Source organism: Micropterus dolomieu, linkage group LG18 (assembly GCF_021292245.1).
Source record: "Micropterus dolomieu isolate WLL.071019.BEF.003 ecotype Adirondacks linkage group LG18, ASM2129224v1, whole genome shotgun sequence".
NCBI lineage: Eukaryota > Metazoa > Chordata > Actinopteri > Centrarchiformes > Centrarchidae > Micropterus > Micropterus dolomieu.
Window position 1 is genome coordinate 38,402,547 of NC_060167.1, and position 11,167 is coordinate 38,413,713.

Consider the following 11,167-nt stretch of genomic DNA (forward strand, 5'->3'; position numbering starts at 1 on the left):
CCACAAATCCTAATGATATGGTGAAAATAATCCCATATTGTAAATAGGTTAATAATGAAGGACAGCTTTACACATCTTTTCATTGTGGTGTGTGTGTGTGTGTGTGTGTGTGTGTGTGTGTGTGTGTGTGTGTGTGTGTGTGTGCGCTTTATGGAGAACGTAATGGTGGTGGTGGGGGTCTATGTTTGCTGAGGGTCTTATAGACCAAGGGGCCAGGGCTCTGAGGTGTTACTATGGAAACACCTTTGAACAGTAGGGAGCACAACAGGTGATTCTGAAGAGGGCCGGTTCGTCTCAGCACTGAGATACCGCAGGAGGTCTGTGCTGTGTGTGTGTAGCCGCATATTCTACAAACAAGTTAGTGCCATAGGTCTTAACCAGCTCCAATAAGCTGCAGATCATGTCTGACGTTGCTGGCTGACCACCATAATGACACGAAGCCTGGCCTTCACACAGACCCGGCCCACAGCACCTACACATGAGTCTGGATAGTGTCTGCAAATAGAAAACACAGGAGGAACACTGATGGGAAAAGCTTTTGAAATCCACTCACTCTTTTGTCAATGCTTAGAAAACATTAGAGCAACTGAGTAACTAAAAAGAGAGTAACTGATTTAGGAATATCTAATCAAAATGTTATCTAAACAACGGTTTAAATAAAGGTGTGATGTGGAAGGGGTTGTTCATAGCGATGAGGCTGTCCGGCTGTTCTGCTTCACGCTCAGCACTCTTACAGAGTCAGAGACAAAGCTGTTAAAAGGTGCTGAGACAGACTGAGCGTGTCTGTGCTCTATGCTAAAACATCGATCACTTTTTTACACAACAGAAGAAAGACAGGTCGTGATGTCAACTTTATTTCCTGCTGTCTTTACTTTAGCTGGTTTTCTTTCAAAGGATCTGGCTGGTGATATTCTCTATTTTCCTTCTTCTGACAAGAAACAAACCAAAAGTGAATGCATCTCCTAACGAGTCATGAGTGTCTCACAGCCTGAATCCTCTTTTTCCTTCTCGGCTTCCCATAGAGCTCCACTGTTGTCCAGAAATTATTAAACACATCAGAGAGCCTCACTGCATCACTGGGTGACATGCTTCTTCATCACCATGAACACACACACTGTAGTTTATTCTACACCGTCCTGCTGCCCCAAATAGTCACATGCGGAGTCATCCGCCACTGAAAATAGTCCCAAACAAATACACGATTACCTCCTTTTTTTCTTTTTGTAGAAACTACAGCGAGCAGCTGAAATTACATAGTATTTTTTTAACTATATATTCGTGAGGTGTCAAAGATTTGCATCTTCAGTGGGCTCAGAGCTGAGACGGACGAGCTAGGTCTGTTATTTGCTCGGCTCAGCGGTACGTTTAAAAGCACTGGCTGTTCAGTGTTCAACAACAGGAGTCAGTGGAAAGATGATCGTCTCTGTGTCTGATGAAGGGTTCGACAATATAAAGCGCATTACGTGATGCTGACAGCGGCTGTCAAACAGGAGGTTTGAAGATGAGTTAAATAATATACTGATAGTAAAGATGTACTAACTACCCTTTCTTGCTGAACACTACTAAAAACAGAATAGTGTTTAATACTTTGGGGAGAAAGTTCACCGTTCTGTGCACAGTCTGTAGGGGTCTTTTCTGTCCGAGGTGACGGGCTTATAAAGTAGTAAAATGCCACATAGTGAAATTTATCTCAGTGGTTTCTCCTTCAATTGTGTTCAACTTCAGTTAATGATAAAACCAAGACACATGAAAAAGAATTAAAACATGGAAACAAATCCTTATCTGAGTGCAGGGGAAGCACAGCGAGCTGCCTGACAGCAGCAAGCGGAGGAAGTATAACAACAGACGTTTAGGCAGTATAACCGACACACAGTCATACAGTCACACTATATATATATATATATATATATATATATATATATATATATGCGCAATACATCGCGCAATTTCTTTCTTTGCAGGTTTGATCGTGCGTCATTCAAAGTAAGGAGCTGAGAATGGCAGGGGGTACATGGTGGGGACAGAGATATCTCTCTGACTCACTGCACAGGACGTGGAAGCGCAGAGCGCATGACTTTCAAGACGTTATCATGTTCTGATGCGGTTAGTGGGAGATAAAAAAACCCTCTGAGGTCTGTCGGGAATTTGTTTTACTTTACTGAAGAATGACATTTAATGACATTCACAATAGATTTTAAAGCGGTATCACTGCAGAAGACATAGTTAAGACACCTGTTTTCTACTTATTGGGTACTAAATTATAGCTCAAAGAAGTGTTGGAGCACACCTGTTATACATGTTGCACATACACTCCAAATGTTATGAGTCAAACAAGCAACCAACTTATACAAAGCAGGCACATAATGGTGTACTGTCGCTTTAGTTTTCACAGATTTTTGAAAGGAAATGCAAATCATGCCAGTGGACTGCTGTGGAGCCAACAAACGGTCTCTGCTTATTTGCAAATGACCACACACACATGCACACACAACGCACACACACAACAAACAGGCATAGAGTGGGAGTCTTGTGTTTAAAAAAAAATCTACTTAAGGTTTCAGAGGACAACAGAGCGGCGTTGTTCGCACTCAGGGAAAAGTCATGTAAATGAACCAGGAAACTGCCATGTTTTTATTTGAGCGTGCAACGCTCACGTATCAATAGAGTGTTTGTGAATTCTCATGATCGGCGCAGAAATAAACAAATCGGCTGGAAAAAGCATGAAACAAGCCAAACATTCCTTTATCTTCAGTCACGGCTAACAAAACAACGTGTGTTTGTGCGCTCTCCTCTGATGTCGATGCAAATGTGTTGGTTAACACTGGAAAAGTAGCAAAAAGTGCCGAAACATATCAAAAGGCAAGCAGGGCCTCCAGGCCTTTTGTCATTGTGGTAGCAACATGTTTGATCAACGTATGTATAAATCTTATTTACTTCGTAATCTCGTCTTTATTAGGTTCTTTTCTCTAAATGAAGAGGCAGATTTTAAAGTGTAAATTATAAAGCATGTAAACCTGCTCATTCATGCCTCATACACTAAACAATCCGTTAGGTGACGAGCATAATGGGAACAGAGAGACAAAAGAAAGCTGTAGTTATGGTACTTTGACAAACATCAGAACTGTAAAAAAAAACACATACTTCCCAACAAAAGCTTCCTCTCGCTCTGTGCTTAATGAAACACACCTTAGTCCTGCAGGAGCTTGTATTTTTGACATTGCGTGCTGAATGAACACACATGCATTTCACACAGACACACACACACACACACACACACAACACACACACAGTTCTGTAGACATTAGAAAAGTATTCAAAAGTGGCATGAGAAATGCAGGGCAGCGTTCAAGGAAGCTTCCGTTCTTTCTTCTTCAAATCTGATTTACAGCTGTTGACGGCTGGAGGTTTGCTACTAAGATCTTAATAGTCTTCTACGTAGCAGAAGGGAGTATAACTATAACCTATTATAACCTTGCGAGCAGAGAGGAAAACGAGGCTCACTCATGTTACTGAGGTTTGTTAAGAGTTTGTAAAGTAGGAATCTTACCTTGAAGGTGTGTGTTGATGCTTACAGGGTCGTATGTGTGTGGCTGCTGTCTCCAGGAGTCTCTGAGTGGCCCGTCACCACAGTAAGACTTTATCACCCGCCTAGCGTGAGCCACTGTGTGTGTGTGTGTGTGTGTGTGTGTGTGTGTGTGTGTGTGTGTGTGTGCAGGAGACTGTGTGTGTATGTGTGTGTTTCCTATGAAGCTCCTACAGTCACACAGTCTTTTGGCAACAGGTGGAAAGTGTTAAAAAGTGATGAGGAGACATTAAGATCCACGTTTCCTTTACAAAGAGACACCCGCTAAGTGGTCTCCTGACATGTTTAACATCCCTGCTTGTAATTACGGCTCTTCCTCGCCCTGTTTGCATCAGCGATTGCGTCTTGACAAGGATGAACAAAAATTTCTCCTGAAAAGAAGCCTTTTCTCAGCATTTACACTAAATGAACTGGAGTTTGTCTTTGTGATACCGATGTTCATGTTCGTGGTCATAAGGGATCCACATGAGCAGGCTGTTACTTAATGCAAAAGAGGACACTGTGAGGCAGACAGACGTGGTATCATACTCTTATCAAGGATGTAGTGAAGAATTAACCTGAATAATCTCAAACATATTTAGCACCTGGAGCCTGAACAGCAAACATGAATTTATATGAACTCATAATTGACACTGATGTCACCTCCTCCACAGCATCCCAAAGCACAGCTTTAACATAAAGCTGCAACAGATGAAGCGTTTTGTCAGCAAACTATCAGAGGATAGAGACAAACGTCTGTCAGTTTCCAGAACTGAAGGTAAACACATCTTTGCATTCTGTTGGCCAGACAAAACAATTCAACATAACATGAAGCTCGAAGTTTGAGAAATGACTCAAACTGTTGAGTAACTTGTAAAGTAACTGTTGACTGATAATAGTTGCAGATGAATGGACTGGATTTATCAGCTGCAATAATAAATACTGCTGGTCCTAAGACAAAGACATTTTTCTATTAGTTTTTAAATGTGCAGAGACGACTTTTGGTCAGTTCTAGTGCATTTCAAAGGATCTATGAAATCCTCTCTTCAGTGTGCTGCCAATGAATCCCGCATCCTAATGATGATATTTGTGCTCTCTTGTGGCCTGTGTACGTGTCTGTGTTGTATTTATTGTTGTAATCATATTCATCTGCTTTCCTCTTAGACAGGTCTGTCTTAAAAAGGTGATTCAAGTGAAACATCTTTAAATGAAAGAAAAATAAGAATGATTGTAGCACTCAGTCAGGACTGAGCAAGTCGACTCAAAGATTTATCACAATATTAAACATTTTTCAATAGCTATTTTCTGTATATCACAATGTAAAATTACTAAACTACTAAAATATTTAGGGATGCAACTAACAATTATTTTCATTATCATTATCATTTCAAAACTGTGCAACCTGTTGAAATGTTGGCGTCTTGTTTTGTCCGACCCAAGCGCAGGAACAGAAAGCAGCAGCTCCTCACAGCGGAGCAGACGGATGCTTGTGATTTTGCTTTAAATAATTACTCCAGCGATGAATGCATTTAACACTTAATGAGCAGACGTGCAGAATGATAACACGATATGATCATATTATTGCAATATGATTCAGTTAATATACAATGATTTTGAATTATTGCCCAGCTCTATATGTTTTTGGTAGCCTATTAAAGAATAAATACCTGATAGAAACGATGGAAAGCACTGATGCAGTCTGACGCTGCTGTCAGTCAGTCATCCAGCTGAGTGTTTTAACCTTCACAGGAGACCATGCAGCCAGAGGATTTATTTAAAGGGATCACAAGACTTCCCTGAACCCAGCATTGTCCTGTGTGATTGGCTTGGCCTAACATTGAGGAGTACACACATATGCACACACACACACACACACACACACACACACACACACACACACACACCATTCTTCTCTCGTGCCATTTCTCTGTGGACTGTGGAGGAGGTCAGGAGAGGAGAGAAGGGAAAAAGCTTTGTCTGCTCTGCTGCCCTTATGGAGATGTCCGACGTATAGGACATGGTGCTCTAACACACACACACACACACACAGATAAACACAGTGTAAAAAATGTCTAAATCAAGTGATGTATTTCATGACTAGGTGTCCTAATGTCAAAAAATAATTAATGAGGTTGAATTCATTATTTTCTACATTGGAGCACTGTCGAGTGCATTATAGCCATAATAACATGGCTGCTTAGGAGAAAGAGGAACCTATCACAGGGCTGCACCTAATGATTACATTTTAATCAATTAAGAATTAAGGATTATTTTTTCAATTAGTCAATTAACCTAACGACAAATTATTTTATTGTTTGATTATAATCATTAATATTTCAATAATTTAGTCAATTAAAAAGAGACACATACAGCACATTCGAATAATGATAAGTTGCGTATTTTAAAATGAGTCTGTTATCCATTGCTGTGTCATGATGTTAATAATAACAGACCCTATTTGTCAGATGCCTGAAAAATAGATTCATTTAATCGCTATATGTGAACTATATGGTTCTGACATTATTTCATCACTGAGTAATATGCAGTAAGATAATCACAGGAAAATGTATTTCTGCCTCAATGTGTGGCAAAGAAAATAACTGAGACCATTTACTGACATTTAGTCACTCTTACGTGGCCATTAATCAGAATCAGAATCAGAATAAATAAACAGGAAATATGAAACGTTCCCCAAGTTAAATGGCGCATGGTGTAACGTTACGTGACCATGACAGCAGCTGTGCATAAAACAGGCTACTTTTAACATGTAGGCGATGAAGAAACATTTAGAAAATCTATTTTAAGAGACTACTGTAACAGAAACACGTTCCTCGTGCTGATAATCCTGATGTATCGTTCTCCGGGGGAATCTGGGTTTTGCACGTTATACAAATCAGCCTGATCCCATAACTGATAACGTGGATCACGTCGATGAATTGCCCTAGCACTAAAGTATTACCATCCCCTGAAGTGCATTTGATATTTAAAACATAAACAGACTTGATATGAATCCTCTACATTTAATTTTTAATGGTGACATCTCTGTAAAAAGTGATTTTGGTTCAGCTCTTATTACCATAACTTTCTGATTTTTTGAACACCTAGCGATCTGAAAGCTTGTTTAACAACACGTCCTGAAGGTAGGTAATTCCAGAATCATCAAAGACTCTGATAACCATGCGGATGTTTTATATTTTAATATTGGATACTAAGCTCAAACTGTGGCCAAGTTTGTAAAGTAGTATGAAGCATTAATGTTGTCATGTTTACCTGGAGTTCAACATAACTTCATTATGATTTAAAACTGTAGCTAAAGGGACATTATGTAGTTTTCAGTGGCCACTAGCGGTGCAGTTTTAAGATTGCAACCAGGTGTGTGAACATTTAAAAGTAGGCTTACATTTAAAAGTAGGCTTAAGACTTTCCTCTTTGATAAAGCTTATAGTTAGGGCTGGCTCAGGTGAGTCCTGAACCATCCCTTAGTTATGCTGCTATAGGCCTAGACTGCTGGGGGATTTCCCATGATGCACTGAGCTCCTCTCTCCTCTTCTTTCTCTCCCTCTGTATGCAACCTCATCCCATTATTGCATGTTACTAACTCAACTTCTTCCCTTTCCGGTAGTCTTGTGCTTTCTCGGCCCGTCTCCTCTCTCCTCCTATCACTTCCTGCAGGTGTTTCTGGCTCTGGAGCTGTGGAGTCTGGATCTGTGGTTGCGAGTCACCTGCTGACACCGTGTTCCTGCTCGACACCCTCTGTTCCAATTATTGTTACTAGTCCTATTATGATTATTATCAGTAACACTACTGTAAATATCTGTACCATTTTTCATTCAGGCTATAGCAACATTACTTTTACTGTCTGTACCTCTGTGTGTATATTGTGTAGGCTGCCTGCCTCCCCTCTCTCTCTTCTTCCATCCCCCTCCATCTTTCTCTCTGTTCCTCTCTTGCCTTCTCTCTCTCTCTCTCTCTCTCTCTCTCTCTCTCACCCCAAACCGGTCGAGGCAGATGGCCGCCCACCCTGAGCCATGGTTCTGCTCGAGGTTTCTGCCTCTTAAAAGGAAGTTTTTCCTTGCCTCTGTCACCTAGTGCTGCTCTTGGTGGGAACTGTTGGATTTCTGTAAATATCATCACAGAGTACGGTCTAGACCTGCTCTTTTATGAAAAGCGCTCAGAGATAACTATTGTTTTGATTTGGCGCTATATAAATAAAATTTAATTGAATTCAATTGTGTAGATAACCACTGTTACACCCCTAGTTAAAAGTAGGCTTAAGCCTTTCCTCTTTGATAAAGTTTACAGTTAGGGCTGGGTCAGGTGACCCTAGTTGTTCCAAAGGCGTGCGACCTCTGACATATATAGCAACTGTAAGTCTCTTTGGATAAAAGCGTCAGCTAAATGAAGAACTATCTGTGAATCTGTCACCGGAGGCTCAGCAATGTGAGCACAGCTACATGTGTTGGATGATGACAAAACGGTTAATGAGCTGGACTGAATATTATAAATTTGATTGTTGCCACACAGTTAGACCGCAGTCAGTAACTTTACTGTAGTGTTAGTGGATGGCTCTTCATCTGTGTTGTTGTGACCGTTTTGTTGCAGTGTTTTATGTTATGTGGGTCACGTTTGTTACAGAGACTGAGAGGTGGAGGAGAGTATAGGTAAAACCACAATAAATCTAAATTGAACGATACGAAGCAAAAAGCGGCAGGTCTGAGCTAATGTAGCGTTAGCGGACTGCCCTGTCTGCATCACTGTAGGAGTAGGCAAATCGCTCCACATTCACCTGGGAAGACAAAGCTCCAAGACTGAGAGGGGCTGGAGTGAAGGGTGAGATGCCAAACACTCCTAGAGATTAGTCTGAGTGTGTGTGTTTGTCAGGTATATACACTACAGGGGTGCTGATAGACATGCTTTACATGTGCACTGCTCTGTCCTGATCTCCATTGTGAGATCATGGTGCATGATGGGAGCATGTGCATGCAGGATGGAGAGATGCAGCATTAAAGTCCCTCTGACAGCCCACGTAAGAAAAAAGAAAAAAGAAAGAAAGAAAGACAGAAAGAAAGAAAGAAAGACAGAAAGAAAGAAATGAGTGGTCGCAGCAGTGGGGGGTGTGAAGATGGGAGTGAGTGGGGACAGAGTGATAGAGAAAGGTCAGGGACTCCCCGCTGACACAGTCCGGCCCTGCTGAGGCACAGCACCCACAAGCTCTACATACTTTGTACTGAGACTGACACGGCACCTCTGAACGGGTCTCAGACCTGCCGTCTTTCCGTCCACATTGAGGGCATCTCAAACTGTTTCTCACCAAGACAACCTCACTACTGATCCACTTCAGACCACAGAGCCTTCTTTCTGAGCCCAGGCACCACTGACCTGCTCTGCTCCCACTGTTCCACATTTCTAACCTGACCACAGCTGACAAGATGTTTTTCAGGTTTTCAGGTGTTATTTTGTAAATGTGACCAGTAGAACACCTTCGCACTCTGAAACTTGATACAGTTGTAATTGTTCTGGTGAAACTTTAGCAAATTAGAAGGGTGTGGAAGCCTTTGGTAGGATGTTGACGCCTGTACCTATTTTCAGTGAACCTGCTGATATCCACTCATTTGCATCTGCCAACAGATCATCATCCTCATCATCTTCACCATCATCATAACCATCACCCCCCCCCCCTCCCCCCACACTGGATAATTAAGTGTGAGAGCTGGCAGCAGTGCAGCATGTCAGGCTCTTATTTCTGGCACATTCAGGGAAATAAAGCTGTCACAGAGTGAAAGAGCAGATGGAGGTGATGGAGAAGAGAACTTAGGTCAAGTCAGAATAAACTGGGTGATGTGCTTGAATTGTGATGGAGGAAAACAAAAATGGAAGTTTTTAGAAGTTGGACATTCATGAATCCCTTTTAAGCAGATAGTTTGATCCCATTGGCCAACCCCACGGACCCCCCATGGTGGCGACACAAACCCTGAAGTGAGTGATAATCTGGGCAGAAGTTCAAAGCTTAGTTTTTACATGAACCGTGTTGACAACAATATATGATTGAGCCTTCACTTACCGGTCCCGGTGCGCCCTGAGCTCTCCACGAGACAAACTTCCGTCCTCCTCCTCTTCCACTCCCGCTGTAATTCCTCACCGCATTCAAAGCACGGCGGTTCGGGACAGAGTCTACTCGGTCGGAGCGCAGACTTCTCTGCTCCGGTCCCTCAGAGTGGAGGGATCCGCTGGGTAGTGGTGGGAGTCAATGTTGGAAAGATGACGGCGGGGAGTAAGACAGAGACGCAATACTGCTGCGGTGCGTAAATGTTTTGGAGACGGAGAGCGCAGCGCTGATCTCTCTCTCTCTCCCGGTGACTTTCAGTCTGCGGCTCAGGGTTTCCAACACTCGCCGTCCGCAGCTCTGCGCCCTGCCGCTCACGTCCCACTTAAAGGGAGAGGGGCTGATTTCCAATTGCTGGCGGTGGGGAGAGCAAGAGAGAGAGAGAGAAAGAAAAGCATTTACACATAAACCAATCGGACTATTGATCACTATTGATGGACAGCCTCTTCTCCTCTATGAGATCCATATTCAATATCAATTTACAGTCATGTTTAGCTCAGTTCAGTCGACATGGATCATGTTATACACGTTTATATGTAATGAATATTTCTTTTTCAATTGATCCATTAGTTGATTAGTTTATAAAAATGTCCGAAAATATTGAAACATGCTATAATCACAGCTTCCCCTGCCCAAGGCCACGTTCTCAAATTTCTTAGGGACTGTACATAAAGTTTTGTAATTTTTATTTTGAGAGTAGTCCGAGCAGTCTTTCTTTCCTGTATTTACATCAGTGGAGGACTAGCCATCGGGATGTTCTGGAAGACTCCTGAAGGGCTGGTCTGTTCCAGGCGGAACTGGCTGGTGGTCAAGGAGTTTTTATTTTTTTATTTCTGATGTCTCAGGCTACTTTATTATCCGCCACCTGGGCAGCTGCAGTGGTGAGCGGTCTGTCTGTCAGACTGGGCCAAACTAATACTTTCAATATTAGGGGGGATATGAGGGTCCTTCCCAACTAGGACCGATCTCCATTTTTGCTGAAATCTGATTGGCTCAATGACACTGATCAAAGGAGTTTACTTTCCATCTGGTTTGTGCGACAAGTGCAACAGATATTGCAAATATGACCAAAAGAGAGAAAGAGGAAAAGAAATCAGTGGTGCCAAAAAAATAAGAATAAAATGTTGGCACAGGAGGCAGCTAAATGCGCCAAATTACCAAACCTTTCTGTAGTGGAAAGGTTGCTGTGGCAGGCACAAGAGACAGGTGCACAATTAGTAATTTATTTAGGCTATATTCACTGAAATGATTTATATAGAGGCATTACATTTATTCATTTAGCTGACGCTTTTATCCAAAGCGACTTACAATTGCTATATATGTCAGAGGTTTGTAAACTGTTTTACTCACCCCGTGAGCTTGCTTAATTCACTCAATGTTTACATTCCACCGCAGGCCAATGTACAGAGCATGCTGGCTGACCGGATACTGTGTGTGGAGCAGACAAACCTGGACTCCCTTGTTATTGTTCTCGGTGACTTTAACAAAGGAAACCTCAGCCA

General features: G+C 42.1%; 1 protein-coding gene across 1 annotated transcript in view; it reads right to left on the reverse strand.

Moving 5' to 3' along the window:
* Positions 1–9,901, reverse strand: part of LOC123956907 (transcription factor SOX-13-like) — a 47,433-nt gene extending 37,532 nt beyond the window's left edge. The window contains exon 1 of the mRNA XM_046029443.1: positions 9,624–9,901. The gene's annotated coding sequence lies outside the window, so the exon portion shown is untranslated. The remainder of the gene's footprint in view (positions 1–9,623) is intronic.
* Between the last annotated feature and the right edge of the window lie 1,266 nt (positions 9,902–11,167).